The 7,176-nt window shown below is 47.3% G+C and overlaps 1 protein-coding gene across 1 annotated transcript in view; it reads right to left on the reverse strand.

Moving 5' to 3' along the window:
* The window catches only part of SH2B2 (SH2B adaptor protein 2), a 72,226-nt gene extending 65,431 nt beyond the window's left edge, over positions 1-6,795 (reverse strand). Inside the window, exon 1 of the mRNA XM_032778014.2 lies at positions 6,648-6,795. The gene's annotated coding sequence lies outside the window, so the exon portion shown is untranslated. The remainder of the gene's footprint in view (positions 1-6,647) is intronic.
* Positions 6,796-7,176: the final 381 nt, after the last annotated feature.

A 7,176-nucleotide genomic window follows, 5' to 3' on the forward strand; every position in this document is an offset into this window, starting at 1 on the left:
TATTCCCTCACCCATCTTGTCTCACTAATTTGTGGCGTGTACTTGGACAAGTCACTTCCCTTCTCTGAGCCTCCATTTCCTCTCCCACTTTTTGGCTGGCTGGTCTGTTTAGAGTGTAAGCCCTTGAGGGCCAGGAACATCTCTCACTATGTGAATGTACAGTGCCTGGCACAGTGGGGCCATGAATTCTGTTGAGGCCCCTAGGCCATATTGGAATACAAACAATAATAATAAACCCACCATACAGGAAGCTTTCATTGCTTGTAGTCAATAGCACTTTGATCAATTTCCACCATATGTGCTCCAGGCTTGCTGTCAGGACATGGAACAGTCTCAGCAAAACCTGATGTTTTATATGTTCTTGTCACTACTAAGATTAAGTGGAGATTTTCATCTCACAGGGCTTTTTCCTTCCAAAAGTTCATCCCGACACTTCTGTTTTGTGTTTTACTCCCTGTGCTAACAGATGCTTGAGAAGAAAACCAGTGAATACACAAGATCTGTAGACTTGTCGGATTATGGTGTAACAGATCAGGAAAAGAGAATAAAGAGCAACACATGGAATTCCTTCCTGTATGCACAGAACTGAGTCCACAGTCAACCAGTATGCAATTATCTGGACAACTATACAAGCAACCTAAAGGAGTCCAATGATTTTTAGCTTGCAGCATGGGATATCAGGGGGTTTGAACCTACGACCCTCAGCTTGGCACCTTCTATGTGCTTTGTAGTTTGGGATCAAAAGTGAAAACTATTTTACAGATTCAGATTACAAAGCCAGAATTAACCACTGTGATGATCTTGTCTGACCTTCTCTATAACACAGGCCATAGGAGTTCCCTGAATTAATTCTGGTTCGAACTATAGCAGATCTTTTATTGTCTACTTCATTATGGTGGGAGTGGGGAATCAAAGTTTTTTTTGTAAACCCTGCTGTTCCATTGTCACACATAATAAACATGGGATTTAGGATGTTGAGGTACAAGTACATTGGTTTGTGGTAATTTTTTAAATTGCAGATGTCACTGCAATTCCCAGCTTGCATCATTAACATTATCTGCAGGCAGATCTGAGACAAACTGCTGTCTAACAACTGGGGAAATTCAATTCTAGGCAGCATGTTAGCAATAAATGTAGAAATCCCAGCTAATTACTTAAGTGGTGTATTAAGCAAAACACCTTGTAGAAATTCCGCTGATCTCCAATAACCTCCCCAAACAGATCCCTTGTTAAAGTGATTTCTATAATCCCTGGTTATGGCTTTAACCTCAGATGCTCCCCTCCTACTCTCTCACTAGGCAGCACCACGTTATACAATACATTCAATGTACAACAATGCAAGATATTCAGAGAGGGACTTCCAGCTAAGACAGCTTACCCCAGCTCCTGCTGGCTCAGCTGGGACACATTCCCATTTGGTCCACACAGTAACGTTTCTTACTTCCAACAGCAAGGACCCTACTTAGAGTCTTGGCTGCAGGTTACGTGCAAGATGGGAGACACAGACTGTGGTGGGGTAGACTCGCTGGTAAGCACTGTTCCCAGGATTTTGAGGCAGATAAGTGAAAAGATGGAGGGGCCTCTATCTTAACAAGGCTCCAACAATCCCCTCCATACCCCTAACCCAAGCTCGTGGGATCTTTTAGATCAAGCAGCTAGAGCAAGAAAATGGTTAGGCTTGGACTTTGCTCACACTGCAGCCTGCCTCTCCTCACTTTCATTTCAGGAGGGACTGGATGGCTGAGCAGGTTTGTCTCCAGGTCACCAGATCAAGTGCAGCCTGGTTGTTACCGTCAAGCAGACAGTACTGGCGGCTGTTCAGCGGCCTGTGTGAAGCGAGTGTACTGGACTCAGTCCAGTCATAGGTGTCTTTGGCCCACAAGCTATGATTACATTGACACTCTCAGGAGAGGCCACAAATTGAAGGAAGCATGGAGACAGAACCTCTCCTTCTTGACACACTTGCTCTCTACAGGGGAGAGGGGACTATCCTCAAGTTTCTCAGCTATTTGGCTTGCAGTGCATAAGAGAAGAATGCAAGAAGGTTTGCTAGGGTCTCAGCCCAGCAGTGGTGGAAGACTCCTCCCTGCCCTAAATTTTAGACACTGAAGAGACTAGGAAACAAAGTTCAAGCCCATGCTTGTCTATGCCCTTCCTGTGCAACCCTGTTGTCTCCCCTGAGATCCAGTTGACTGCACAGTTGAGCACAAGTCTCTGCTTGAGTGGAGTAAGTGCAGTTCACCCTCATCATATCTGTCAACAAATCTGCAGACAAACAATCAATATACAGGAGAGAGAGATGAGCCCAGCAAGGAGACACTGTTCCCACCTCCTCCCCAAAAGGACAGAAAGCCATTCATGCCATCCCAGGAAGCATCCCTTTCACTTAGCCCTCCACGGCTGCCATTTTCCTCCAGAACAGAAGGGCTGGCTAGAGTGTTCCTTGGAGCTCAAAAGTCACGCTTCTAGACTGAGGGAGTTTTACAGAGGATATTTTACAGAGTTTTACAGATCTACAGGTACAACACAAGTGAAATACAGCCACCTCTGGAGTGGGCAGCCGCAACCTACTAGCTCACAGCATGCTGCACAGTAGTTAGGAGGAGGAAAAGGGGGAACCTAGAACTCTGGGTAGATTCCTACTCTCCCCATCAGGGCCAAGGTCAAGTATAAAGCAGAGAGGTCCCTACCTATCTTATAACGCACCCAGAGTAATTAGAAGTCCATGGTTTTTAAGTTCTTATCTGACAGACACCAAATAAATCTCCTGGAACACATTAAAAAAAGATGAAAGGTTTAACTGATCCCATCAGGATTTGAACCTGTGGTTCTAGGGAGTCTAAGAATTTCATACCAGACACACATGCCACTAAACCTTCCCCTCTAAGCTAATCCTACTGACCTTCCACTTTTCATAATTCTGGAAGTGAGAGGCAAAACACCCAGCCAACCAAAGCTGGACCCTATCACCAGAGCTATCATTCCTACCATTTCACTTTTATTCCCAGTTTTCATGTAGACTATGTTTTATTCGAGCAACGGTATCTGAAATACAAGCTGTGGCCTGAAACATTAAGGAGCAGAGGGCAGCTAGAAAGCACTGCAAACAGCTAGAGATGCAGCTGGTACACCCAGGCTGCAGAGACTGCATACATCAAAGGTTGGATCTCACTCTTCTTCAGGAACTGGTACTTGATGGACAGTTCCCAGGTGGCAAGAGACAGAATGGTGGTAGCAGAGGTGTCTGTGCGCACGCCTCTTTCAACTTAACTTCTGTCCACCTCATTTTCTTCACATAAGTGAAATCAAAACTCTGACCTCAGTTTCTCTCTCAGAGCTCAACCCACACGGCTTGACCAGCAGCTAGCTCCTGATGATACAGATCAGTATTGGACCCCAACTAACTAAAGCAGAGACCAAAGCCAAAATTTGGACCATCGGAGAAGAATCTATGTGCATCAAAAGTTTGACCCCTCCCCCACTACACATGAACATAGATCCTGTATCTACCCAGCATATGAATGAGGCAAAAATGGGGATATGAATAAGTAGCTCCAAGTTCTAGACGTATGTATTAACCAAACAGATGGGAGAGGACTGCTGATAGAATCAGCATGGGCACATGACCTTTGTCCATCACTACAATGGAGAAAACCCACCACTGAAGCCAGCACAATCTCTGTGCCATTCCCCAGGCAAAAGACAGATGGAACGGGGTCAAGGAACACAGAGAACTCCAGTTGGTACCAACTTCCTCAATAACTTGACCCAAAAAGGAAGCATTAGACAGGATGCTATCTGGGAAGTATAGGTCGGCATCAAAAAATGGTTGATAGCAACTGTTTGATACAGGAGGGACCCCAGAGGGCAAGGAATGGCAGGAAATTGGGGTTGTCTTAGCAAAGGGGAGCAGATGAGACACACACACAGACATACAGAAGACCCCTAGAGATGAGGTGATGAGGCCAAAAAAGGAGGGAGAGCAGAAAGAAGACAAGTTGAGGGAGCTGTAACATAAAAATCACCACAATTCCAAACCTAGAGAGAAATCTTGAACATGAGCAACTAGAGAGAGGGAGGGCAACACATTTTAAAACAAAAGCCACAGTGTGTTATCTCAAAACACACTTTCACAGCATATTCAGCAGCAAAGGGAATGAGCATTAGCTCCAAAGGAAGTTATTACAAGACTGACCATACTGTCACTAAATAAATAAATAAATAAATAAATAGTTTTAATTAGCTAACTGAGACAGAGAGTGAAGTAAAGAGGAAAATCCGAAGAGAAAAGCAGCCCTTAAAATACAGTACAAATTAGCAGACACGCAAATGCATTGGTTTCCAATTAATAGTGAGATATGCCAGACATCCTACAGGAAAGGATTAAGTGATTTAAATAAAAGTAAGTTATTTAACTGACATATTTGGGTGTGAGGCAGTGTTATATATAAAAAAAACATGAATGCTACTGAGCAACACACAGGAATATTCACTACATAAAGATGTGGACAACTTTGCAAAGCTCTTAATCAAATTCAGGGGATACTGAAGCACCAGCTCAGCTTCTCTTATGATTAGTGAGGGTGCCATTTGTGCAAAAACAAGAAACTATACATCCCTGAACGCACCAAAGGAGAGGGGCTCGGATTTTCAGGAGAATGACATAGGAGCACATGACCCACTGATTTTCAATGGGACTGGTTCTCCTACGTCATTCAGATGCTCTACCTAAGGAACATAAAGAGCTGTGACATGTACTGGAACAAACATTCACTTTTTGTGGATAAGATAAACGTTGCTATATGCAAGGATTTTGAGCAGTAACGGAGAGGCTAGTTTAGAGGAGTTTGGAATGATCTTAATTATCGGCTCCTGAAGTTTCATAGATTCATAGACTCTAGGACTGGAAGGGACCTCAAGAGGTCATCGAGTTCAGTCCCCTGCCCTCATGGCAGGACCAAAGTTCATACATCCTCCCATAACATGATCTCAATAAGGATACATTTCAGATCTCTAAAGTATGAATCTATTGTATTCTAGTCCAATTTGTGACAAAACAGCATCAACAGAAACTAGAGATAAACAGAGCTATCCCAAAGGCCCCCTGCTGTCCAAAGACATGGGTCTGACTCTTTCACTTACACAATGCAAATCAGGAGCAATTTCCCTAAAATCAGTTATACCAGTGCAAAATCAGGATAAGGAAGAGGAGAATCAGGCCCATTGCCTGCAAGGGGAGTTGCAAGTGCTCCATACTTCTCAGAATCAGGCCCACAGAAGGAAAAACAACTTGCTAAAAGGGAAATGCAAATCTCTCCAAAGAAGAGAGCGCTGTGAGCAACAGGGAAACCCATGAGGCCCTAAAAAGTCATATTTAAAGGATAAACATGATTTTTGTATATTAATTAACACACACAGACACACACACACACCTTGAACCTGCAAGGTGCGCAGCACCCATTCACTTCCCTGGTAAGCGGAGATGCCTTCTCCTTGCAAGCTCAGGCCCTAAATGAGGAAAGAGAAATAGTGCCAACCTTTTTTATTTACCAATAATAAGTCTGCCAAGCAATCACACAAGTTACATGTCTCTCCACGTCCTACTTGCCCAAAAATTCATACCTGTTGTCTGATGTCCCCCAGCATGGACTCTGAGACCCCAGACAGCTCTGAAGACCACCCAAAGTTCAGACCCTATGCCTTACAGGTGATCAAATATTTAAACAAAATAAAATCTACCTACATACGATGTCACAGTTGCATCATTACAGACCTAGTTTAGAGCTGGGGGGGTTAGGAGGGGAGGGAAGAGAGAGAGAGACAGTAGTTAGAGCTGTTGAATTTCCAACAAGCAAGAAGGACAGCCATCCATCCACAGTTTTCAAGACAGACAGCAGAATCAACCTAGCAGTCTGCTGCTGTATGGTTTACCCTTGCGCTATAACCCTTTCCTCCACTTAAAAAAAGCCAGCTGGACACCTGAGCATAACCTCCAGCAGGATCCGAGGAGGGGAGTCCTTGTCATTTGTCTCAGAAGGGACACATCAATCATCAGCTAACTGTAACCTCAATCAATCATGCAATAGGTTAAAGGGCTGGAGGGGGAGGGAGGTCAGTGGGACACTGCTATACAGGACCGGGATTCCCCCTCCCTCAGCCCTGCTCAGTTGTAAAGGCAGAGACCCGAAGCAATGCAAGCGTGGCCCCCAATAGAAACCTTTCATGAAATAACCAACACAGATCCATTTATAGGAACAATCCTTCCCAACTGCTTCAGCAAATGTTCACTGCCCCAGAGCCACGAGGGTCTCGGAGTAGTCCCCCCGCCGCCTGCCGTCCCTTTGGGTCCCTGGAATAACAAGGGCGCTCCATGACCGGGAGAAGGCGAGGTGGGCTGTAATTTGCAAGGAGGTGGAGCGATCCCCCCAGCTGATCATTTGTTGGGGGAAAGGAACAAGAGCGCAGCAAGAGGAAGGGGGCTCCGTTCTCCCCCCTCGAAGCAGCAGATGCCCCCGCAGACTAGCCTCACCCCCCCGGGTCCAAATCCTAGCAACGGCACCGTGCGAGCCCGGTGGAGAGAGGCGGCTGCTGCTGCGGCTGGCGGCTCCACTGCAAGCCCTGACCGGCGGGGCGGGAGATGCACTTACTGGGCTCGGAGGCTCATTGCACGGGAGCGGGGCTGGTGCCTTCTCCTAGGCGCTGGCGGCTGCGGGGAACCCCACGGGCGGGCCCGGCTCCTGCCTATCCTGGCGGAGACAGATGCCAAGAAACCCCTGCGCACCGCAACCGGAGCGCGGCGGCCAACCCAGCCCGGCCCGGCCCCCTGCTCCGCCCACTGCCCGGCAGAGTTTAAAGGGCCCCGCCGCGGAGCGCCTGGGTTGGTCCCATCTTGTGGCGACTCTCCTGGCGGAGGGAGAGAGGGGGTCCCACCTCCCAGCAGGACCCCGAACAGAGGAGACGCTGCAGGGCGCCCGGGGCGGGAGCGGCGCGCGAGGTCTCCCGGGAGGGGGGGAGCTGCAGGGCGCCCGGGGCGGGAGCGGCGCGCGAGGTCTCCCTGCCCGCCAAATAAGGGCTGGACACACTGAGGCTGGCAGGTAGTGAAGAAGCCCCTTGTGTTGCTCTCAAGCCTCTTCTTCCTCCCCCTCCCCCCGTCATGTAGCTGATCCAGGTGTTGTG

This window comes from Chelonoidis abingdonii, chromosome 20 (assembly GCF_003597395.2).
Source record: "Chelonoidis abingdonii isolate Lonesome George chromosome 20, CheloAbing_2.0, whole genome shotgun sequence".
NCBI lineage: Eukaryota > Metazoa > Chordata > Testudines > Testudinidae > Chelonoidis > Chelonoidis abingdonii.